Source organism: Rhagoletis zephyria, unplaced genomic scaffold (assembly GCF_001687245.7).
Source record: "Rhagoletis zephyria isolate East Lansing unplaced genomic scaffold, Rhagoletis_zephyria_1.1 Rzeph_scaffold_00073, whole genome shotgun sequence".
Classification (NCBI taxonomy): domain Eukaryota; kingdom Metazoa; phylum Arthropoda; class Insecta; order Diptera; family Tephritidae; genus Rhagoletis; species Rhagoletis zephyria.
The window spans coordinates 173,909-200,340 of NW_016157157.1; the positions used below are offsets into that span (position 1 = coordinate 173,909).

At 36.3% G+C, this 26,432-nt stretch overlaps 1 protein-coding gene across 2 annotated transcripts in view; it reads right to left on the reverse strand.

The window, feature by feature from the left end:
* The window catches only part of LOC108372207 (uncharacterized), a 42,675-nt gene extending 19,203 nt beyond the window's left edge, over positions 1-23,472 (reverse strand). Inside the window, exon 1 of one of the 2 annotated variants that reach the window (XM_017627850.1) lies at positions 23,315-23,472. The gene's annotated coding sequence lies outside the window, so the exon portion shown is untranslated. Of the gene's footprint in view, positions 1-18,397; positions 18,647-23,314 lie in introns of those variants that run through there. The other variant, XM_017627859.1, reaches the window with a different exon arrangement.
* Between the last annotated feature and the right edge of the window lie 2,960 nt (positions 23,473-26,432).

Here is a 26,432-nt window from a genome sequence, read left to right on the forward strand (position 1 = left end):
TAGCGAACTTGCATTACACTAAACGCCTGCTGGCGATAGGCGCCCGTTGATGGACTCATCAAACGGCGCATAAGAGTCAATTTGGAGACATGCGTAAAAAACATTAAACGAACAAAAAAAAAAAAAAACAAAACCGGACAGTTATGCGCGAATGTTTGCTATTTATGCAATCAAATGTTATTGCTGCCCAAGTGACAGGAGAACATAAAAATAAGGAAATAAGAAGTTGCGCAACCGAAAGCGCTTTAGGCTTAGCAGACAGCAAGTGGTATTAGTTAAGGTAATAGGCAAGCCAGCTGCTTGACACAAATTTGGAAATAAATTAAAAAAGAAAAAATCGTCCCAGAAGTCGCTCACAACTAATTTTCAAATAATTCATAGCAAATCGATTTTGGAAATTATTTGCGCAACTGAAAAATTTGATATGCGCTGAAACACAACTGAAAATGTAGCCATTGCAGATATGGAAAAATCATTACGCTGCTAAGCGGCTCGGAATTTGGCGGCGCGCAGACAGAAAGGAGACAAAAAAAAAATTGAAGCCACACTGAAATATCGATTTCGATGTCGTACGCAATGAATGACTGGTTCTTGAGCATAGAAAGACAACTTTGTTTACAAAATACTGGCATCGCAGCTGAAAAAAATTTTGTGATATTTTTTTTTATTCTCTACTCAAGTATTCATATTCCTTTAAGCTTTCATACCTCAAGTGATTTTATATACGCTTTGGTAATCATTTTTCATACACACTGTTTAGTTGTTACTTTTTGCTTCTGCAACTCCGTTTTTTTTGCCACTCGCTAGCAGGTTTCGTTGTTCCAATATTGAGTTAATTTTTTTTTTTGCATATACAATTTTTGTTGTTTAATTTTTGCAACGCAAGCCAGTTTTGGCAGTGCGGCACACTTAAACAGTCGTCGCCAATGGTGGCACCTATGTAACGCTATAGCGCTCGTCGTCTCTGTCGCCACCGCTACTGCATTTGGTCAGCGACTTTTGGTTAGTCAAAAATTCACTTTCACTTGCCACTTCGCTTGGTCTGCGTAAGCAATACACCAATACATACAGGCACACTAAAGTTAAAGTGATTTGCGAAAATCGCCATTTAGTTGAGGCGGAACAAACGTTTGGCGCGAGGCAGCAAAATGCCAAAGAAATTGAAAATGGTAAAAAAAACTAAAAAAATGTGCATTGCTGTTGTTGTCGGCTTGTGTGCGTGCTGCAATATCTGATCAGCTGTTACCAGTTTCGATTAGCCGCCATACTCTTAACACCAGCAATATACAAATGCGATTTGATCTGGTGATTTGCAAGTCGATAATTAAAACTACATTTACATATTCACTTAAGTGGAATTAATGCCACACTTTTCTAAAGTTTTATAAATTTGTAGTTGTTATTGCAAGAATTCGGAAATTTGACCCTAATTGTGCCTCTTGTAGTTGAACGGACTAAGTAGAGAAAAAATAGTACATAGTAAAAAAAAAGGATAAACTGAAATAAAACAAAATAATGCAAAATATTACAACAATTGCCAGACCGGTGCTATTCTGTGGAGTAATGGTCTGCTGCAAGGAAATGAAACAGTAACCATTTGCACAGTGAGGCCTCTATGCTTCGCATTCAGGAGCACAACTTCATGCTCAGCAAGTAATTTCCGAATAGACACTTGCTGAAGGACGGTATCGCCCAGGCAAGTCAAAAAGCATTCATATAAACTCACGACAAGCCATCAGCGACACTTACCGGGAGACAATTACTACAAACTTTTATTGGAGTCCAATCACCACCCCCAGTTACCGAAGACCTTCAGCTGCCTAGAGCGCCCCGCATTAGTCTCACACAATTAAGGTCAAGATAGTGTCGCATAATTAACTCGTCATTCTACAGACTGGACCTCGACATACCTAATACATGTGGAACTTGTGAAGGTGCGCTCCTTAACACCACACACAAGCCTCTTAAAACTGAATCAGCTAGAAACGCTTTCCTTTTCGTCCTGCCTATTATGGCATTCAGTGTTTGAACACAATTTCGGGCGTTTGGCCACCACGACGACTCAACGTTTTCTAGCATAGTCAGCATTACCGCCAACTGGTAAGGCGTAGTTGGTTTACCAGCACAGACCAAAGACTTGACGTACCCCTCCAAAAAGTAATCTAACGGAGTCAAATCACATGACTTAGGAGGCCCATTTCTTGATATGATTCGGTCAACAAAAGTTCATCGCAATAAAGTAATTTATCACGCTTTAAGACGATTGATATTGATGAGGGCTACCAATAAGTTGTGAATAATTTGCCTGATCAGATGGAAGATTATACGTAGCGTAATATATGCAAAGTGATATGCCGTACAGAAGATGAATTTTGTAAATAAATTTCCAACATTTGTAAACGTTGTTCTGGTGTAAGTTTTTGCAGAGTGGCAGCTGGTTCGGCAGCAATACGTCTAGGAAATTATATAACTCCAAAAAACATCCTTATAGCTCTAAGGCCGCGATCTCCATTCCCATGGGTAAATATATTATACAGCTTTCTAAGCAGGTATCTCTGCAATCAGACCATGTTGCAAAAACAGTCAGGCGGTACTAACTCTAATATCCTTATGAGAATATATAGAAAAATTTAGTAGGCGAACACAACAAAGAAAAACAGATGCACACATGCAAAAAAGGCAAACACAGTAATGAAAAGGTTTCAATTATGGTAAGGTAAGCAACAGCTTGCGGAAAACAGGACCATTGCTATAATTTTCAATAGCACCATATCCTATCAGAGAGGAGATAAGACAAGCTAGCAAGAAGACAAGCTGAAAGGCAAAGGCGTCTTACTCGGTCCATGCTTGTACGTCAAAATGGACGAACTTCAATTTAGCAAGTCTTAAGGGCAAAATCACATGATAGGTGCATTTGTACATTTTGGCAGTCACAGAATGGTGTTGCATAAAAACTTTTTAATAATGATAATGAGTTCTTCTCTATGAAAAATCTCTAAAAAAGAACCACTCGGTAACTGTAAAAATGTACAAATCTCCACAAATGCAACAATCGTGTGTTTTGGCCTTTATAAGCTACTGAAGGGTTGCCACATTTGGTGGTTATACGTTCAAGCCGCGGATCGCAGAAAATTCGGCGGAACTTATGAATATTTTATAGCCGGATAATGGGATGAGTGTATTTCTATATCGACAGTCAGCGATAGGAAGTGTGGCTTTCGCTGAGGCTGTTCCACTTAGAAGTGAAAAGCAGGCAGGAAAAGCTTCAAGGTGTCTAGAATTTTGTGTCGAGTAGACGATAGTATGTAAGCTAATATAATTTTTTATTTCCTAAGCGAGGATCTATTCGGCTGCTCATTGGTGTATAAACATAATATTTCCTATTGGAAAAATATCCCTACAAGTTGGATCTAATGTTGTAGGAGATGCAATAAGAAGAGTATGGAGCACTCCCCGACTAAAGATAGGGTACCAAAACTAATTCCAGTTTACAAGAAAGATTGAAACTTAATTTTTGACATTGTTCCTGGTACCCAGTATTAACTGGACGCAGTTTCTCTGGTAACGCTATGGTCTTTTATATACTACGCACTGGATAAGCAGACAATCTAACCTATAGTTACTTTAATTGTTCATAAAAATTTTGCAAATAGTTTTTAAAATAATATACATAATCAGCAAGAAATTAGTAAAAGAACCAAAGCTTCCCTATACTGTTTGTGTTGTGTAGCCAGCTTAAAACTGAAAATAGAAAAAATTTTACATAAAGCCAGTATGTGGAGCTTCAGATGTTCCATACGAATTTTTATAAAAAAGTTTTCCATTGGTGGTAAAAAATTTAAATATACCCTAAATACCTAAATTGAGAGTTTAATGGATACTATTGCACTCGTAGTGTAAACGGATCCTTGTCTTAAAATCTTTTGCCCAAACGTATATACTCGTGGTAAAATTTTTATCGCAATATTATCGCTTTTTTGTAATTCAACATGACTTCGGTAACGCCAAAAAATCTTGCAAATCTTTACAGCCATCGCGTGCAATTTTTGGTAATGCATACCATATTGGCAATACCAATTAGTTCAACGATTGCATTTAATGACCTCATGCAATAAAAACAATGAAACAGCATAAGCTAATATCCACTAACTTGCAATAGTTAGTAACTTGAAAGCAAATAAAAATAGCAACAAAAAATAATTGCAATCGCTTAAACACTTAAATATTCATTATTGCAATGCACCAATTTCGCATTTGAAGCGTGAAATTTTAATTAGAGCCGCAAAAATAATATGAAAAATAAGTTCATTGTACAATTACAACAACTAATTATTACGTATTAAAACGAGACAAAAAACGAGAAGAAAAATATTAAAATTGCATTTTGAAGCTAAATGTATTGAGGCAGCACTATTTATAAATCGATTTGCAAGTAACGCCGAATAGTATCCAGCGGCCAAGTCAGAAATATTAGGCAATAATAATTGCATTGTGTGTACATATGTATGCCCAGAAATGAAGGCATCTAAATGTATAGCAAAATAACATCTTAATCGTAAGAAGTTGAGCGCTAATAACTTTGTGTGCCATACGAAAGACTCAAGCAGCGAACTCGATTAGTGAGCGCAGCTGTCGCGAAATATGGTCTAACGCTCAATGATCAAATTCAAATGTTATATTGTGCACTAAGCAGCCCAAAGCAAAATTAACATATGAAAGCAATTGTTTACAAAAAAAAAAATTATTTTAATTCAGCAAATGTTATGCCGCTACTGAGGACCAGCAAAGAATATGCATAGATACGCTAAAGAAAATAAGCAAAAACAGCTTGTAGACTCGACTGCGTGCTGCTTAAAACACAAAGCTGTCATATTTTTGCGTAAATTTGCATGTCTACGGTACGCGTTAGCCAAAGAAAATGAACAATATGAGATATTGCACACATTTCAAGCTTCTCAAGGCGCCAACGGCACGCATGCAACTGCATCACCAAATCCATGAGTGTGAATATTTCTTTTTTTATTAAAAAAAAACTCATTAATTACATGCAGCTGCGCGAGACAGATTTTTAAAAATAAAATATTATCCATTCGAACGCAGCCATTACTCCTTTGTTTACTGCGAGCGATAAGGAAGAGACAAAATGCGAAATTTTGCAGATGCGCAAAAGGCAGTTACGTAAATAAAATTGTCATTATGAATTGCAAATGCGCGAGTTCGCATCAGCATAAATGCTCTGTAGGAAAATCGGTATGCACTGGGGAAACAATGCAGAATTTGAATGTCAGAATACTTAGCATCGGAGGTAATAGCGACACGCTAGACTTTATCCATTTGTAAAAAAACTTTATTTTCTTACAGGTTTCCGCCGATACAAAAAAAAAATTAAATTTGGAAACTTGCGTTACCCTTTAGGTGAACTGAGCAAGCGGATTTAGACCTTCTTTTCTTCTTATGGTATCCAAATTGTGCATAAGTAAGATATACGAAAAGCTTCAAAGTGGACTAGCGGAATTGGGTTCTTGCGCAGATCGGATTAATATTATTTGCCATAAGGAAAAAGATTACTAATTTAACATACTTTCCATAAACGGGCATATTCTTCCTGTTTCCGCTTGAGTTAAGTATTTGGGAGTCACTCTCACACTGAAAATAAACATCGAACACTAAGTCAAAAGAGCCTGTGCAAGAAAATGCTAGTTAATAAATGGGGTCTACGGCCTGATCTTATGCTATGAATGTAAAATTATTGCATACACTTCGCGGGTTTTGTTGACAACCATAGAGATGAACTATATACATACAAAAGTCAGACTATATTGCGGTTACGGTGGTGATCAAATCTTGTATAACCGAAGCATTGAATCTCATCTTTCATTTGCCACCGATTGATCGCTCTATTAAGGAAAATGCTTCACATAGTGCCAGATGTTGACGGGACTTAGTTTGTAGAAAGAACGTATGTACGGGAATGGATGTATTATGTACTCTTTCGAAGACCCAAACATTCCATCTGTCCATCGTGACGCTTCAAGAAAAACTTCAGTACAATATTTCCATAATGAAAGAAGTGGAAAGGTGCTGTTCTTAGTGAAAGTGCGTGGATTTTTTAACTGACTTCAAAATCAAAGGATCCGTTTTACCAAGGTTTTTCGGGCAGATATTTCTGCTGTCAGAGGCACGCAAAATAATTTAGCCTCGAAGGTCGCAGGGACCAGCAGGGACTATTTTCTCGGATAGCCAGACCAAGGTCAAGGAACTTCGTTCTGTAAGCATCACGTCCGAACTATATAAAGGGTTGCATCTCGCAGCACTGGAAAAAGATGTAGTAGGTGGAAATAACTCTAATTCTGCAGGGTCTGTAGGTGTCTGTGGCATACCTAACGCGTAAAACGCATTGAATTTCTTATTAAACCGAACAGAAGGGATTCATTTCGACTAGCAGCCACATTTACAGGCCCTCGATATTCCTGCTGCAATAGTAAGACTGGAACATAACATTTCTTGTCATTGCTGTAATTCTGCTCTGTAATTGTCCAGCCACTGTAATGGACTATAATCAGGTTTCTATTTTGTTGTTGCCTTTTTTTTCAGGTTAAAGTACGAGACTTCAGTACTTCAACCACCCAACTTACTTTAAAACTATTACATTTTCCCTACAGGGTATTCACCTGCCCGCATGTTTTTGCGCTAAACATGTTGCGTTTCTATGTTGCTTCCTTATTGCAAACAGTCATCGAAATTACAAATAAAAATATTTAAAAAAAATGCTAGACGACCAACATTTGCTTGTAATTTTTGACATTATTACCAGGCGTTTACAGGGAGAAGAGTAGTAGGGTGCTACAGCGCGCGAAGACGTCATTCTACAGCTTACTTACTCTTAGCTCATTTTCATATTTGCAATGGCAATTTGGCCACACGGCCGATGTTGATGTTGTTGCTGCTGCGAGACCCAATTGCTAATGTTATTTATTTTTGTTGCTTTCGTGGCAGCTGATGACTGCAAATGCTGAGAGAATGAGCCAAGCGTGTGTTGAATTGAATTAAATACCTACATTTTGTGTGAATCTTTCACACTCCTCCTTTGATGCTGTGTAGTTGTAGTAATCAAAGTGATTCGTCTGTTGACATACATACCCACTAGCAACACCTCAAGCATTAGCACTGACTTTTCGTAATTTTTTTTTTGTTTTTCATTAGATGCACTTATAAATGCACACCTTTATACTCGTCAAATAGCAACACACACACACACAGCAAATAACTTGTCGCGCAAATTCCAAATGTTGTAACTGTGAAATGTGACACCGTTGCATCGTTGCGAGCTGTCGCAGTGCCAGTTGTTGTCTAGTAGTTGTTGTACTACTTGTTTTCGTGTTTTTGCATGCACTTTTCTGTAAGCTCTTAACTTACTGGCTGTACCACTTTGCCAGGTTGGTTGGTTGGTTAGCTCGTTCATTTTGCCGGTTGTTTGTCGCACTGACAACGTGACATGACGTCAACGTTAACTTTATTAATTGGGGCTTGTTATGGTTGCTCGCTCGCCGTTATCGCAACTGTTGTTCTTCTTGTTGTTGGATGCTATCTTTATGATGTAATACTTGGATAAAATTCGTTTTTGTGCTCATCACTTGTTGACAGCGGAGTCTTTGGCTTTTCCATTTGATCGCGTTTCTACAAAAATTTTGCAACTCTGTGGACGTTTATGTTTATTGGGATTAAGCGATTTTTTCTATTAAAGACAATTAGGTTAAGAAATTTGTTCTTCTACTTTGCCTTTTTATTATTTTCCCACGAAAAAAAGGATGCATTGAATGTCAGAGAGTAGGGCTGACAGCAAAAAAGCGTACTTCAATAGCTGCCCCTTACTGAAATCTGACCAAAAATGTCGAAAAGAGCCGCAATATCTTACTCACTTTGCCACTTGTTACCGATAGTGAATGGATTTGTGGATAACAGGCTGGCAGACTAATTCGGAAAGAAAGAGTCGAAGATAAGATTAAGTAGGGGAGTCCCGTCCGACTGAAAATTGTGGCTACTGTGGTTGGATATGACAGCGGCGGCATTATTACTAACGAAACATTTATAAATTAAAAGAAAGAAAGTGCAGTAGTAACTTGTGACATTTTCCATAATCAACAGTGATTTTGGCGCGACAAATGTTAAAGCTGTTTTTGATACACTTTTTTGTGCTGATTACGAGTTCGTAAGTATAGTTTCTATTTATCAGTTAAAGATTTTGAAAAATTGTGGTCAAATTGTCGTAAAATTATGTTTGTTTTTCAATATTTGAGATGCTATCGCAGGAAACCAACTACTGAAGGAACCTTCCACTTTGGCTTAAATAAAAGCTAGAAAAACCGACTACTATCTCTGCAAATACTATGTGTACTTGCCACCTTGACCTGATGGTCTCGTATAGTTATTTATTTAACAACGCAAAAAAAATAAAACACTGGAAAATTGTGCAATTGAAAAAGTGATGTCAAAATCAATTGTAAATGACTTTAGGGTCAAGATGCAGCGGTAGTATTTTTATGGATCTCGTAATCAGCGCAAAAAAAGTCTTTTAAAATAGCATTAACATTTACCGCTCCAATTTTTTACACTTTTCTTGGCCCCACGATTAGCTATTTCTGGTCAGCGGCATAGAAGATGTGCAGAAATCTGCCGAAATATAGTTTAGTAGCGCTTTGGTCGGATTTGTCCTCCTTCCTATTGAGACGCCGAACGGTAGACTATGTACAGCTGTTACCTTTTTATAGAGAATTCCACCAAGTTACTATTTTATTTCTGAAAATAGGTTACTTGACCGCTATAAGGACCCAAACAAGCAGCTTGAATTCCAGGGTTTAATTTTTACTGACCGCTTTAAAGCGGGAGAATACAGAAATTGCAGCCTTACCTTGTCAGGTCTCTAACTTGGTTATGAGTTCAAGAAAGAGTTTGGTTCCTTATTACATTGTTCAGTCCTTGTTATATGTTACGTAGAGAAGTACAACAGAATTTGAGGGATTGTATTTCAAATCCCGACTGCTAAATCAGTGGAGCTAAACACCTCTCTTACTGAAAACTTCTACACAAAGGAGTCGTTTAACTCAGCGTTTATTCCCGTATTTTTGAGAGGGTTACTCACAAATTCTATCACTATGTTGCAAAGGCCTATGTTCTCGAGCGTTGAGGTAACTGCTGCTGAGTTAATGTCAGATGCGCCTTTTATGTTCAGAAAGAAGCGAATTTTTGGTAAAACATTTTAAAAAAATTTTTTTTTTAAATTTTTTTCATATGTTTAGTTTTGAAATTAACGTCAGTTTAATGTAGTGGCTGTAATCAATACTCTCGTATGCGCATTTTTCACTCTCACGTTTCTATAAATTTTTGTTAATATAATATCTTGATCGCATAGAAGGTGGCTTCATAAGTCAAATGTATTTCGTTACATTTGTGATAAATACATAAGTAGCCAAACTGTTTATAAACTGTGCTCTGAACAATTGAGACGATGTGAGAAGGGGGTCAAAGAAACCCTATAATGTTCAAAGTGCCCAAGCAATGGAAAGAACAGAAGCATCACTTTGATGACAGTTACTTATGCTGTGTAAAGGTCTGTCTACAGCTTTCCAGAAAAACTAGAAATTCATATAAAATGATGTACAAGAAATGGAAAAAAAATTTTATTTTATCATAACTTGTTAAATCAGTAGCAGTTCTCAAGAAAAAAATGCTTTTATATTTATTTCTTCAAGAATATGCATAATAAGAAGATACTTTTTTTCGTACTTAGATTCAGCTAGAAGACCTTTACCAATTTCAGGAGAAGTACTCGTTCCAAAATTTTGTTCCATCCGTGATTAATCATTCCATAACCATAAGGTTCAAAAATAAACAAGTACAATGATCTTTTTTTTTTGATTTGCTCACAAATTTTATACCTACATACATATATGTATGTATACACATTATGGTGGTCCTTAAATGTAGGAAGCAAATTTATGCGACACACCTTAACCGACTCCAATCGGGACCAAAATTTATATGTGATATCTGGGATCGTGGTACTACCGATTTAGCTGAGACTGGAAAAAAATCATTAATTTGATTTTAAGGACCACCCTAGTATACATACGTATATACGTATGCATATAATAAAAATGGTTTCACCAGCCTAATCAAATGCTGTTAGTGCGATTCCCATCACCTCCGACTTTTTGAAATTTGTTGCACTGTGTAATCTAATATGTAGCTTACGACGACCTTACTGCTCTAAAAGAAATCAGAGATTATCTGGCGTAGCCTTGCTCATTTATCGTTATACTGCGTTGCTTCAGACACTTTTAATTATCGCTTAATTGTTGCGAAGAATTTTCGATCTTTACTGTTGTTTTGTGTCATATTGAAAATATACCGTTTTAAAAAGCTGAATAAAAATTTATTTGAAAATCTTAAATTTTTTAACGCAAATTTATTAACTGACACCTGTTGGCTATGCGAGAAGCCACTTATACTTGAATTTATTTATAGATATTGGACAATTAAAAATTCAAAAAAAAAAAAAATGCACACCATACACCTGTCAAATTCAAAATACTTATGAAATTAATGCCAACTAATTACGAGGTTTGTTGGTTAAAAACAACTTGGAATTAAATTTGAAGAAAAAAGTGGTTTCAAGCGTACAAGGTCAGCAGTGTAAATGCGAATGAAGATGCGATTGGCAGAAGAGATGATAAAGATGAAAATTTTTTTTTATTTCATATTATTTGAATGGATTTCGTTTAGTTATTGTTAGGAATTTTAATGTTTAATTGTCTTGCGTATATATGTATATTCTCACAAAAAGTATTATGCGTCATACACTTAAATATTTAGACAGTTTTTTTTGTTTCAATGGATGTGTGTGTATACTTTTTTTTATTTAAATTTGTATCTATTTATTTAGTTATGTGTGTATATGCCCGCCTTGCATTTAAAATTTATTGGTCACTTATTTTTGCAAATTCCTCTTTCAAATTTAAAAATAAAACCGAAAGCTATTATTTTTGCCATTCACTTGCTTTGACTTTCGGATAACTAGTTTTGCTGCTCCACTTAAAGGTTGCGTATACGCCCAGTTGAATAATAATGAGTGCGCACTTGTCGTGCAATTGTAGTAAAATTAAATAAATGCACATTTGCTTACAGTTGAAAAAAGCACGTATTTTTCATCGATATATGAATGAATACTTCTTTACTCAGGTCAGGGCTACTGAAATACAAAACCAAAAAAAAAAAGATTAAAGCGCCTCTAGAAAGAATAATAAAAAAAAATCATATTTATTAACTTCGCAGCTTGTGTTAGAGAAGCCTTAAGCAAAAATTAAAATAAAATAAAAGCAAAAGCTGCTATAGGCATCACCAGTGCCAAACAGCTGCATTGAGCATTGAGCTAAAGCTCTCAGAAAAACAATAACACGAAACTGATGTTAAGAAAATAAAGTTTTTTTTTTTGTGTTATTCACGCGCTCCACCAAAGCCTTTTCAATGCTGATATGTGACTAGAAAAGAAGATTCGAGAAGACGAAGCAAATAAAGAAGAATTACCACAATATTTTTGTGCAATATTGCAAGCTCACGTTCATTAGCAAAGAAAACTTCTCAGCTGCGCAGTTTATCGATTAGATTTGAGTTTAGAAAAAACCTCTCAAAAAATACGTTTACTATTTTGGTTTATTTCGGTTCATGTCGTGTGGCGTGAGGCTGTTACATAAGGCGCTTTAGCCGCTTTGACATTTAAGCGCTTAAGTTCAATATACCGTTAAATGAGGTAACGAAAGCATTTATTAAAAAAAAAAAATGTACAAAAAATTAAACAATGAGTGCTAATTAAATGCATGTAAAAAGCATTACATGACAGATGCAGCAACAAAAACGCAACTAACGCGCGCATTAAACAACAGCAGACACGCAAATAACCGAAACGAAATGAAATGAAAAGTGTTGCAGAGGATTCACTCCAGCGATTCGCATGAAATGTTACACACACTTCGCTCCGGCCGCGCCGCTGGGCTATTCACACAACGATCAGCAATTATCAGTTTGCTAAAGCAAGATGCTGACGGTGGTGGCGGTTGAGTGTCGTGCGTGCCACATGCGTGTTTTTATTTAACAATTGAAAATGCCTAGCTTTGATTTGCAATTTTGATTAAAAAAAATTTTAAGTAAACACACGCCCATAGTAATGTGCATATGTATATATATACATATATATTTATAAACAATCCCACACTTGCTTACAAGCAGTTACTAAATCTATTATAGCCGCCACTACATTTGATGCTGAAGTACCAGAAAAATTACGTAGTTTTCAGTCTGCTTGCGAGCAATTAAATGAGCGTGGAAAAAAACGCGCTACGTCACATGAAATTGAGGAAGTTAAAAGTGGCGCAGTTCAAGTGCTGGTTTGTCGTACATACACACATATACATATGTACATATGTATACACGTAAGGCTTGAAGGGGTTTTTCGCATTTGGCGCGTGAAAAAACGAAAGACTTAAGACATGAACTCAATTTTTGAGCTGGTAGAAGACAAGTGCACTTTTGAGATGCTAATTGCGCTTATATAATATTATCTTTGCAAGCCAATTAATGCTACAATTAGCAGCTTAAGAGTTAGTAGAACACGGTGAAAAGAAACTGGAAAAAAATAGAGTTTGAATTGATATTTATTGAGTGACTGTAAGTTAGACAAAAAATGTGTGCAAGAGAAAACTCCCACTTTGAGGAGAATTGAAATAACTTTAAAACTTATAGAGTCAACGGAGTGGAAGAACTTTGGCTCATTTAGTACAACGTCACTTTGTATGGTTATGATTTTTATTTTTGTTAATTTTTCTAATATACATACATACTTATATCAGCTTAGTATTGTTATGATATCGCTACCTAATGGTGAAAGGGTGCCAAGTCCACTTTAAATCTAGTTTTTTATGCAGAATGACAGATAATGCAAAACCACGTCAATTTGTCGTCTTTAGCAATCATCTAATATTTATTTATTAATCAAGGTCCTAGAAATACTCAATAACAATAAAAAGCAAAAAGAATAAAAAAGCGCTATTGGCCAGAGGATTGTAGGTTTACAAATGTTATTACTATGCTCACGTGAGCTTTGAAAAATTAAAAAAATAATTCACGAATCCTACAGAATCTCCTTACACCATTCCAACCCACCCCATCAGCGCCAAATTCAATATCCCGCTTCCTCCGAGGTAGGAATGGAAACCAGAGCCGGGCCGGTAAGGGAAAAAATATAACTACATATATCTACACGGTTAGGTTAAAGCTTGACAAAAAGTTGCATAGACAGAACATTTACGAATGTCTTTTGGCCTCCGTTTATCTGTCTATTTTAATGTTTTGTAGGCGCAAACGCTATTTATAAAGTCGTAACACAGGTACAATCTGATAAGAACCTTGGTCATGAATCATGATATCTACATAAAGATTCACTGTCAGCCAGGGGGCTGTTAAATCCCTGAGGAAAATGCTACTGCTTTCAAAGATAGTTGTTGACTGGATACTGATGTCAATTACACCTCTCGAATTTTTCCGAAAATATGTAAACTTAAATTAAATGAAAAATGTACTAAAATTGCGAACGATGGATAACTGACCTTGTCCGAGATTCTCCTCCGATTTGTGGCGTGCGCCTTTTCTGTTGTCACACAAAGGGGAGGGACCTACAGTTTTACGCCGGCTCCGAATGGCGATTATGTTTTTATAAGAAGCTGTTTTCATGGCAGAAATACACTCGAAGGTTTGCCATTGCCTGACCAGGGGCGATCACTATTTGAAAAAAACTTTTTATTTTTATTTTTTGATGTTGGGTTGAACCAGCCTTGAACCCAGGCGCGCACTGCCGACCGCTACACCACAGCGGCTGCAAACAATATATGCTGTGTCAAATTACCCGAACACTTTGGCATGAATAATGAATGCGCAAAGATTCTTCCTAAGTTAAGGACGCGGGAATCGTCTGAGAGGATTACATGCAGGTCGACTATATTACCAGCCGAATGACTACTGCAGAAGTGGTTAACACTTTACTTGCAGGTGAATGCTTCCATCTACAATTTTAAATTATGGTAAACGTTTACTTGACTTGACAGAGAAAGTTTTCCATGCAATAAAAAAACATTCAAGGGCGCTAAACTGCATGGTTTAACTGTGACTGTGGCCAAATGTGTTTAAGCAAAAAAAAACACGAAAATAAAAAATGCAAAAAGATTTCATAAATTATGCAAGCAAAGAAATATTAGTTTGCATTAATTAGCTTTGGTCAACGAACTAAGGCAGAAAAATGAACACAAAATTGCAACGTTGGGATGATAACCGGCAAGCAGTTTCTAGCAAAACCAGTGTGCTTAGTGGGACGTTGATTATCTATTAAGAAAAAAATAATAATACTCCGAAAAATGCTCAACTAAAAAGACAAGCCACGATATAGGAAAATATGAATGGTAAGCCGTTAAGACTTCAAATTTAGTTTTAAAAATTACATAGGCACTAATATTTGCTTGATAATTGATATGGTATTTTCGTAAATTTTTTTCGCACAACTAAGGCTACACTCACCAGCCGCTTCATTTGTTGCGTGGCAACTTAGCGACAAAATTAATTTTCTTGTTTTCCATGCAAAAAACGCGGAAGAGTGAAAATGGCAAATAATATTATTGTGAAAAGAAATTGCATGTTGCATATTTAGAAAGCAATTTTTTTTACCAAAAATGGATAAGTATAGCGAAGCAGGCAAACAGAAAAAGGGAAAAGCAAACAAAAACAAAACCCAAAAACAATGACAACAACAGATCATTGACCAATTAATCACAGCCGGCGCGTCAGCTAAACGATGTAGAGGCGTCAGCGTGGTACTCTTTAGCGCTCCAATACAAACATATGTACATACACACAAATAAACATTCAGTCGGCAACATATTTTAAGCTGATTTACCAGTGTTGAGCTGATAGCCGTGCAAAATGCCAATACAAAAGTGGCGTAGTGAAAAAAAAAAAATAAAATCAAGTGCAGACACAGAAAGCAGGAAAACAACTTAAATACAGCAAATTGTAGCAACGCGCCGCAAAGCAAACAACTATCTACCAACAAATGGAAACAGCAATGAATTTGCTTCCTGCAATGCGTGGCGCATTTTCGCTGCACTGACAGCCCGTATCGGCTTTTGTTGTTGTGGCACAACAAAGTTTGTCGTACAGCAGGTGGAAATAACGACGCTCGTTAGCGGTTGACTTACCTAAAAGGTTAATGATTTTGGTACTTACTTCTCTTTCTTCGCTTCAGGAAATTGTCGCATTGGGAAGTTGTTTAAAATATTCATAAAAAATAGTAAAATATGTTTTACAACTTAAAATTGTACCGAAAATGTTATTTAATAACAACTGCCGTCCAAACAGGCGTAAGCGTGGACATTGGCAGGCAGCAGGCAGCAGGCAGCAGGCAGCAGTCAGCAACCAACAACACTATGCTTGCCTCATTCCAACGCCAGAGTTGTCCACTATCTTGGCTTAGCTAAGATTAACTATGTATCTGTTGTTGTACTAAAAATTGGGAAACGTGCGGCTGCGCAGCTCAAAGTACGCCTATCCATTAGCGGAGCTCACGGCAAAAAGCCGCTATGGGAGTAATTTTCCGCTTATCCAGTAAAAATTGCTGCACATAAATCGAAAACAAATTAGCTGCCAGCAAAGAGGTTTTTAATTGCATTTTTTCCTAAAATAGTAAAATTGCCGTAGTTGCAGTTGACCAGAAATGTGCAATCGAATATTTCGTAACCTGAGTAAAAAAAAAAATTAAAAAAATGTTCGAAAATTGCCTGCTGGTAATTTAAATTGAGTTTATAATCGATTTCTGTTTTCTTGCATAAGTGAAAATTCGAATTGGCTGACATTAGCAAAGAAAATCACCTTGGTGAGTCTAGTGATCAACATAGATATGTGTGTCGAGATATAAATGAGCAGGGGAACATCAGCCTTCCAAATATTACCATAAAAATGCTGAGGTCGCACACTTCACACATTTTCCGGATTCATCCGCTCAGCCTGTGGAGATGGCGGTACGAATATTTTAACAGACTTCATTAGACTGGGGATTTAGACTTATTAAGCCGATAAAAATCCCTAGGTGGGATTGAAAGTAGTCACCCTTAACCTAGTCAAGAAGGGGAGCTTTTGTACCCAAGCCATAGCGAAAATACTTTTCATCACGGAGCCTAGTATAACTCATTCAAACGCTTTCGGAAAATCGGACTTCACAAAGAAGCTTCATGTAGGTATTCTTGGAAAAATATTAGGGTTGTAAATATGCGGGATCTCTGATTCCATGACTAAAGGGGTCTGCGTTGGCAGAAAGTTCCAAGAGATAAACCCCGATCGAGAAGAATGCGAAAATGGGCTCACTGGACTTAATGCCAGATACGTACTCTGGTTAGCTTAGAGTGGTGGCGAAAAAACGTTTACACTCAAGTAGCTGGTACACAAACTGTTCAAGGATGGAGTACAAAGCTGGTACAGGTATTTTTTGACCTAGCACCAAACCTGTAATTCCCATCGGCCAATGGCCCACTGTATTTCAGGCTTAAATAGTCGCAATTTTAAACTGCACAAAATTAAACCTTGAAAGGATTTAAAACGCGTCTTTATAGTTATCTTTTCAGATAGCCAAGCAGCCATTCAGGCCCTTTCAAAGAGGACTATGAAATCCAAGCTGGTTAGACGCTATTTTGACACGCTTAAAATTTTGGCAGCCAAAAACACAGTAACGCTGGGTACCAGGCCATTGTGAAATCGAAGGCAATGAGCTTCCTAATCATCACTTTTTCGCCTTCATATTCGTCACGGTCTACCTTTGGGCTCTTCGTCTTCATATTTATTTTTTCGTCTATTTAATTCTCGTTTTCATGTTCGTAATCGCCTTTGTCTTCATAGTCGCATCATACTTCTTCGTCGTAATATTCGTATTCTTCTTGTCTTTGTATTAGTCTTCGTATTTATATTGGATTTGGTCGTCGTTTTATTTCCTAAATAAAATGTAAAACTCAAAAAATAACTTTTATTTTCAGAGCGAAAAAAACAAAACTTGAAAAAACGATGGTTTTTGCGCAATAAATAAAATTCATTAAAAAATTAACAAAAAACAACTTTTTTTAGTAAAAGTTATAATCAATATTATCCTTGGCTGCAGCGTTTGAAACATAAACCAAACCTAAAAACACCTTAAATTCTCAGATTAGCAACAAACTTTTCTTTTGATCTATGCTTTTTTATTAAAATTTATTTAAGAAATTCCAAAGTGATTTCGGATGTTTTTAAAATTTGCAATAAACATTGTCTCTTCCATCGCAGTAAGTTTACGTGATTTTTGAAGCATTTCCTTTATTTAGCTCAACATTGATATTCGGTATTCTTGCCCTGTAGCGAGACGCTCTTTCTTAACTTTCTGTTTCTAATAAGTACAAATGAATATTTAAAATAATTATTTTTTTTTTTTTTGGTGAACCAACATTACTGGTGTTTGCCAAAATTGGCTCACCTGCAGATTGTTACACGCGAAAATGTACTTTTGGCGATATGTTAAAATTTTTTGCACGTATTCCGAATAAATATTGAAAGTACTTGTAGGAGTTGAGTGAGCGCTTATAAAGCGATTGGCATTTTAATTAATTCAGTTATATGGCTTACCAATTCGGGAAAAATTGTTAAAGGGTAGAACTGGATAGAGAAATATTTGAAAGGCAAAGCGATTTACAATTTTGATTGTTTTTGAGGTTCGTAAAACAGAAATTAGTAAAGCTGAGATTCAAGTACCTAAAGGGCGTAGTTTCTCATCGGAAAAGGTAGTTCTGAAGTAGGAAACGCACTGATCGGAAGAAGCAAAATATTCGGCGGCTTTAGTCGAGCTGGAATGTGGAACGCTACTAGTTTTGAAGCTATCTGAGAAAAAATAATTCTTTTTCCTTAGTTTGAAATTATTTTTTCCTCATTAACGCCAAAATGCCGAACTCTTGCATTTGCAATGATAAAACCAGCTGATCTGAGGTCAACAGTTTCTTAAAGCAATTCTCCTTTCACTGCAATATTCTAAACACTTTTTTTAAGCTTATCGGCGCTCTATCGATGCCTGTAAACAACTGGTCACTAGAGTATTTTTTTTTTTGCACATTTTCACACCAACACAGTTTTCATTTTTTGCTTGCGTTGTATTTGCCAAACGGGCATTGCATCGCACCGGCGCGCATGCGCATTCGCACACTTCAACACATTCAATCGCGCAGGAATAAGAAAAACATACGAAAACTACATTGCACATATAAACAAAACCAACAAGGCGCATAATTACCAATCAGAAAGTGAAGCAGAAAAAGCGAGCAAATACACCAACACCAAAAAGGAACCGCACGAAGTGAGCGCGAGAAGTGGCGTGGCTAACTTGTACGTTTATCGCTTTTATCGTAAATTAATATGTAGCTGGCTATGAGCTGGCAGAGGCGGACGCGAAGTGAACTTGTTGTCGGAATTGCTTTACTGTTTGTTGTTGTTGCTGCTACGGTGGTTGAGGTTTTTGTTATTGTAGATTTACATGTTTTACTACAAGTAAACGAAAGCAAAAGTGAGGCGAAAAAACGAAAGGTGTAAGAAGAGAAAAGCCAAGAAAACACAAAAGTAATAATTGTCTGCATATTGAAGTGGGCAAGGGGGGGGGTTTGAGAGGAGAAGGGCGCAGTGAGTTGAAGCAAAAAAATAAACGCTTTCGTTTTTTCTAACCCCGTTCACCTGTTGGCGACTTTGTAGTCCAAAAAAAAGCAATTATCGCAGCTATTAAAATTAACAACAACAAAAAATGAAAATGTAAACCTTACCGGCAATTCATTCGTTCAGCAAAATTTAATTTGATGTAGCAATTAACGCCCCCGAAAACTCAATCTTTCAATTATAACACCCGTGTATGTTTGTTGTTGTTGTTAGTGCTTTTGCTATTGTTGCCAAAACAATTTGCGTGGTGTGGTGGCGCGGGCTTTTGAAATTTGCAAAATTTTTGTTTAGCTAAAAGAACGTTCTGGTCATTATTGTAGAAATTTGCAAGCTGTGTGTTTGCCCAGAGAAGTGGCCTCACCCGTTTTTAATCGCAAATCGCAGAGATTTTTTTTGCTACTAAATAGCACGTCGTTGCTGCCAATTTAAAAGCACTAACTTTACTTACAATAAAAAATAAAGTAGAATAAATTATACAAAAATTAGTTTGGAAACAATTCGACATCGGAAATAATCAGCATTAAATATCTAATTCTCACGATTCGTTGTCTTTAAGTGAGTTTTGTGTGGCACCAATTATGTTATTGCTGTGATTTATATTGTTTTTCAGCCACACTGTTTTATATTACATGACACAAGCCACACATACACATATATACACACATATACACCCAGTGCCATGTGTATCTCACTACGAGCAGCAAATTATCTACAAGAATTTTGGGTTGGCCCGAAATCGTTGCTCTTGCTGCCTTGAATACCATCAACTTGCAAGTGGCTTTGTCAGTAATTCGTGGCGAATTAAAACACACATACCTACACACTGCAGTACGTTGTCTCTGTGGTATGCAATGAGTTCGGCTGTGTTTTTTTCATAATTTTTTTTTTTTTTTGGCTGTGGTGCCACACATTCATCAGCCTACAGCATCAAAAATTTGCAATTAATATTTAACCATTCTAGACTTTTCGTTCGCATTGGGTTTGATGTGACACACAATTTTTGTCTGCCTGCAATTGTGCCAATTCGGCTAGAATGCAGTTGCAATTAACATTCTATTGAAGAAAAATGGCAGAAATCTTCGAAGCGTATATGCAGCTGCCATTTTGGCACATTGATCGTATGCAGCTGTGGCAGATCGTGCATCGTAAACGTCATAAGCCACCACAAATGCTATGCATAGTTGATAAGCTCTTTTGGGTGCAGTAAACTGGAGATTTTGCAGCAGATTTAAAAATACTCCCGTTTTCTTCTTTCTGAATCATTCCCTTTTCGAAATGAGTAGTGAAAAAGGTGCTACTCTTTGATGTTATTTGCATATGAATTGAAATGTCTGTAGCAACTAAATATCTTTAATTGTGGTAATGTTTTTACCTTTTTGAGTTTTGGTTCGAAATCTTCTCCTGGACAATGGCAATAAAAGCTATGAAAAACGGCATTTAGTACTTATGCTGTAAATACTTATTTAGTTTATAATGATTTAATTATTAATAATTCAATATGGCTCATTAATTACTTTGCCCTCAATTCGTTGCCAATACAAAAGACTTAAGAAACGAACCTCTCTCACCAAATGCCTATCAAAACTGAGCAAATGTAGACGAGAATAGATAAAAGCCATAAAAACATTTGCCTTCACTGATGGCAACAAGTATAACTTTTTTCAGAAACTTTTAACTATAAATCAAAAGATATTGGAAGATATTGAAATCAAAATAAAATTTAAACTTTGTTGTATTGCTTTTTCAAGGGTACTATTAGATTCTCTCATTACCTATTATGACCAGTATGACCAAGTTTACCTTTTTGGGGCTAGACTAAGTAATTATATTTTCGCTTTAGCTTCGGAATTTTAGGTCTCGCATCGTGACTTGTTTCTGGATTTTATTAATGCTACTGATTTTATAAGTAAATAATTATCTCCCTATCTGCGAATAAAATATATTTTAAAATTATTAATTATTAATTATGTTAAAAATCGTGAGGTGAACTTGTCGTTATCGCTTTTTTTCTTCCGGAAATATTTGACTAATGAGATTAACCTTTGGACACTCGAGCAGCCAAGATGAAACAATAATTAAATTGTAATGGTAAGTTCTTACAGGCAAACCTATGCAACTATGTTACTTTTGTCATAAAACCAGTCGGCCAAATGAGGAGCTCTTATTAATTAGAACTTCTCGGCAGGCATTTTTAGGTAATATACCTTAGTCTTGGAAGCTATATTGGAAGACCTTCCAGTCAAATAGCAGTGAAGAGAAAATAAGTTTTTTTTGTAAAGAAACGGATTTGGAACTAAATTGTTACTGCGTCGAGCACGGAAGGCCTATTGCTTACAGATATCAGAAAAAGGTCTCTTGAGGCCAACAATTAATTTAATGAGTACCGTTAACTTGAATTTGAAACGGTGCTCTTAAATTTTTAGGCATAAAAGTGCTGACTTTTTTAGGTAATTTTAACTTTATTTCTAAAAATCTGTAACATTTTTAGGTTTCTAGCAATGCTTAGAAAGGCCAGTTAACCGGAGAAAAATTTCAAAACTAAATTTTTTCAATTTAACAAAATCTTTGTTATGAAAAGAGAACCTCCATTGATTTCCACGAAATTTTTTTATTCTGTAACACGTCGATTTTTCCGAAGATTTACTATCAGTAAAACAATAACTGGTTAAAAGTGAGATATTCGGAGGCTGAAGGCTTAAAAAATGACCATCTATGCATTATAGATAGAATATAATTTTCTCTAATTTAAACTCCGCAAAGAGGAGGACATACCCATAAAAACATGATAAACCGGTGCACTGATGGCTCATTGACTGAAGAGGGTTTTGGGATAGATGTAGTTTAATAGAATTTGAGATACTTGGAAGATATGGCGGAAAATATGTTAATTTTACAAGCTGAAATATGCGCTATAGAAAGATGTGCAAACTTGAATGTACGATTACATCAGATAACATCTAACCTGGCGGTGGAGTGCCTTGATGAGCTGAATATTTTGGCTCCGACCAATCGAGTTTGGGTTCTATGTATTCCGGGACATTCTGGTATTGAAGGAAACCAAATTGCTGATAAACTTGCGAAGAAAGGAGAATCAACCCCTACACCGGCCCAGTGCCCTTCTGTGTCTTTGGAAAAACTGCACTCTTTGACCTGGTCCGACTGGAAGAAGAGGCTCAAAGAAGTCCAAAGCAATTTTAGAAACATAAACATAACCGAAAAAGCTTTGAGGAATGCATGAACTTATTCAAGAATAAATTAAAAATTGTTACAGGTATCCTGAGAGGACATTGCATACCGACTACTCAACTGGGAATTTACTTGCAGCAGCAATGTAGATTTTGCAAGAATTATATCGAAACTGCAGAGCTCATCTTGGAAAGGTGTCCTAAACTGATGCACAAACGTAAAATATACATTAAATAACTGAGGGCGTAGTGTAATCAAGAAGATTAGGCTTGATACTAAAGCTTATCTCAGCTACTGGGTTAATAGGCAGACTTAATATCCAAGAAGGTGCCCAATAGATCGTAAGGTCGCAGTGATTTATCTCCAACTGCAACAATAATAGAAGATTTTCTTTTGTAATTGTCCAAGAAGTAGTTATGATTAATTTTTAGGTTTTTTTAAAGCAAAAAAACGGAAAAAATTTGCTTAATAATGAGGCATTGATAGTAAAATGTAAGGCCCTTCAAGTTTGTCCAGAAAATTCGGGGTTTTCGCGGGAAGATTCAATATTATATTTTATTTTTATTTATATTTTATTTTTATTTTATTTTTATTTATATGGTTTTTGGAAACTCTTGATTTTCAATACGAATATGTATGTAAATAAGTGTTCAATATTAAATAACAATTTTTTTTGTAAATTCTTCCAGAGATAATATCTAAATTTAAATACTTGTCTCTTTCTGTGACCCGCATATTTAGGCATTAAAGAGTACATCGTTGTTAACTTACAACAACAATAACAATACTTTAATGTGTTCACCTTGTCTTTCATCAAAGTTAGAATTAATAATTTTTTATGTCATACAAAATTTTGTTCAGCATATATTTTTTTCCTTCACAAATGCAACACGAAAAAGATAACACATAAAAGAATTATTTCACAAAACACAGACGCTAATGCGACAGTATCGCTTTCCCCTTTTGGAAAAAATACAATTTTTGTTTCTCGTCGAAAAGCCGCTTGTGGTTTTCTGTGATTCCGCGCACTTTGTCACTGACGGTCGCACTTTTTCTTTTTCTACATTTCTTCGTTTATGATCACAACCAAATAGAATTCAATTCGATCGAATGCAATAAGTAAGAGAAAATCACGCATTTCACTTTGGCTACTTTCAATGCAGATGCGCATGCGTCAGTAGCATGGACAGCACGAGATAACCCAGCGTGAAAAATCAATCAATGAACGCGCATCACAAATAAACGCATATGAAAATGAGAGCCATGCTAGAGTATCTAGAGTCTAATAGAGGCACTAGCGTAACTTCACAAACATTACCGTTGTCTGTCTTAACGCGTGCGCCGTTCAACAAAAGGACAACAAATGGTTCGAGAAATTGCACTGGATGATGAATGGTAAATTGAAGCTTGTTGCGCGCTGTTGTGTCGCTGTGTTGCTAACACTTGAAGGTTTCGTCGCTGACTGACTGAATGCCAAGCGAACGGGTTATTCATGCGCGAAACTATTCGTAAGCGCATGATTTTTGCTGCTTTTGCTTTTTCTACAAAAATGTGCTATGGAATGCTTTTGTTGTTGAAACATGCTGCTGTTGTTGCTGGTGTTGCTGGTGCTGCTGTTGACAGCAAAGCTCGTTTAGCGGCAACCTGTTCGCTTAAAAGCATATTTTGCTCGCTTGCTTATGTGTGCACTTGTGTGTGTGTGTGTGTGTGTGTGTGTGTGTGTGTGTGTGAAATGTGCAGCCAGCGAGGCAACTGTGAAGGCGCACCGAAATCACCTGTGCCGTTGCAGAAGCGTCAAGTAAATCACCAGTACCGGCTTAAGCTCGCATACGCTCTCAATATGCTGCATTCTCTCTAGAAAGCTCGGGGTGCTTGCAATTGCACTGGCGACACTCTCATGGCTTTCATGTACCGGTCGTCGCATGCCAATAGACCTTAACCAAAGGTAGGTAAGTTATTCAATTGCAGCTTAAGGCAGTTGTTGTTGTTTGAAATTTAATTGTAGCGTAGCCTAAATGCAAATAAACTGCATTGCTGCTGCCCACATTTGAGGCCGTTTTTTTGCGAAAATTCTCGAAGCTTGCAAAGTTGTCAACAAGTTGGCCAATATATCATAATATTTATTTGCAATAAAAGTATGATTTATGTATTTCGTTTGCGCAACAGGCATTGGTTTTAGGCCTACTTACGCCAGCTGTAATTAATATCGTTTCTAAATGTTTAACAACTGAACGAAGCAAATACTCATTTGTTGCGTGTATGCCAACCACAGTAAGCTACAGTCCAACAGGTGGCTTACGGTCCACCAATTTATTTAATAAGACCAGTTACCTATCCAGACCTTTTGAGATTGAGAAAATCATTTATTTTGCCTGTATGTAGCCACTTGATGTCAAGCAATCCTGATCTGATCTGTCTGAATAATAGCTAATCTTACGGTATCTGAAACTAAGATTACAACACAATTTAACCGAAACTAGCACTGCCGAAGCTCTTTGAAAATTATTAGAGGTCTGGCCAACGGCTTAAATGCTATACGGCTACCACCAAATAGATGTGAACTATACCTCTTCGTCTGTTTTCATGCACTTAAACCACTGTAAATATTTCAGCTTGAAATTTCCCAAATGAAAAAAGAAAATTGCCTCCTTTATCTGTGCTCGGGCTAAGCCAGAACCTTGCTTCAAGAAACTTAAGATTGTAGCACATATTTTCAGTACAAAATCAAGGAAGTGTAAATACTATAATGGATCAAGTACTTTCTTAGGAAAAGCTCTGAATAAGAGCTTTTTCAGAGGTAAAGGGAACGAAATATTCTAATCTTCTCTTTCTAGCTAGAGCTTTGAGAGTTGGGCCCATGACATAACTGGCCACATCATCTGCATAGGCCTGGTGGTAGATACCGGAGCTATTGAGTGTGGTCAATTTTTAGTTATTATTTATTTTATCTATATAGTTTTTCAATTTGAGCTCTCCCGCAAATGTCAATGGAATTTTTTTGAGGAGCGTACGGTGCCCGGTTCTTCAAGTCGGTGCTGGAGATGTCTATTCATTGGGGATACCACTTTCATTTCAAATAGGTTTCGGACATTGGCTTGGAAAAAGAAAATGCTTTTTTAAACCTATTCTCTTTGCCTATTAGCGCTCAGAACGCAAAACATCACTCAAAACTGATGTTACAAACAGAAGAATGTTCAGAAAAAAAACTGTTCCACAAATACGAAAAAAGTTAATTTTTTAATGTGTACTATATGTGTTCTATTTTTAGGGAATATATAAGATTAATCTATTTTGTGTTTTTGAAAATATAAAGAGGCATTTTTCATAATACGATTTTTAATCTCGGTGTTGTGCTTGAAAAACTGCATCATTGAAATGGCTGCCTCTTTTAATATTTTCGACCACTTGTGACACATATTATGAAATATCTCTTCTATAACTTGTAGAATGTTAGATTTATGCAATATGAAGCAGTCTTTCGCTTGGTCCCCCAAAAAAAACATCCAACGACATGTTCGCTCGGTTTCTGTGTCATGTGAGGCCACCTTGTTCAGGTTTTTATCTATATAAAAAAATGTTTTTTTTTTTTATCATCTGTCCAAAGAATTCTAAATAGAATGTGGCAGTTATCCAATATCGTCTTCAAATAAATTTTATTATTGACTTAATCATTGAGCGAAAAATATAACTCACCCCTGCAGAAGATGAAATATTGACCTGGAGACATTTGTCACCATTTTAGTTTCTTCAAATTTGTACTCAATTCATTCATTGGAAAAAACCTGAAGCTCAATAAAATTGTTCAATAAGGCCATAAACAACAAAAAAATAAAAAAATAAAAAACAAAGGTGCTTGGTAGGGCAGTCAAGTTTGGCGGCTGATAAATTGAAAGGCAAAATATACAAATTTTCAGTTAACGATAACTAACAGGTAAGAGATTTCGGAAGTTTTCTTATAAAGAGCATTAAAAATTGCTCAAAATTGAATTACAAATTTATGTTAATAGGAGCAGGTATTAAACGATTTATTGTAATGCTTTTATTTCTACAAAAAAAAAGAAAAATAAACGTTGCATTCGATTTTTTATGGAAAGAAGATGTATCCCAAATATTTTCAGTAGAGTCAAGTCTACGAACAACTATTAAAATTTTAATCCACAATCAAACAAAAAAATATCAACTAAACTGCGGGTGTAATGCCATTCTCTTTGGTTGCACAGCACACCCGCAAAAGCAACATCCAAACAACAGTCCAAGCTACACCAAAGCAAATGCCCTTAACAAGCAAGCGCCCGCCATCGGCATTTTTCACGCTTCGACAGTGGCATCACGTTGCGTTAAGTGTCACTTGAGTGCTCGTAAAAGAAGCACCATTGATTCTAACCAGTCCCGCAGACCGTATAAACAAAAAACTAAACAAGCATAGCCGATAAAAG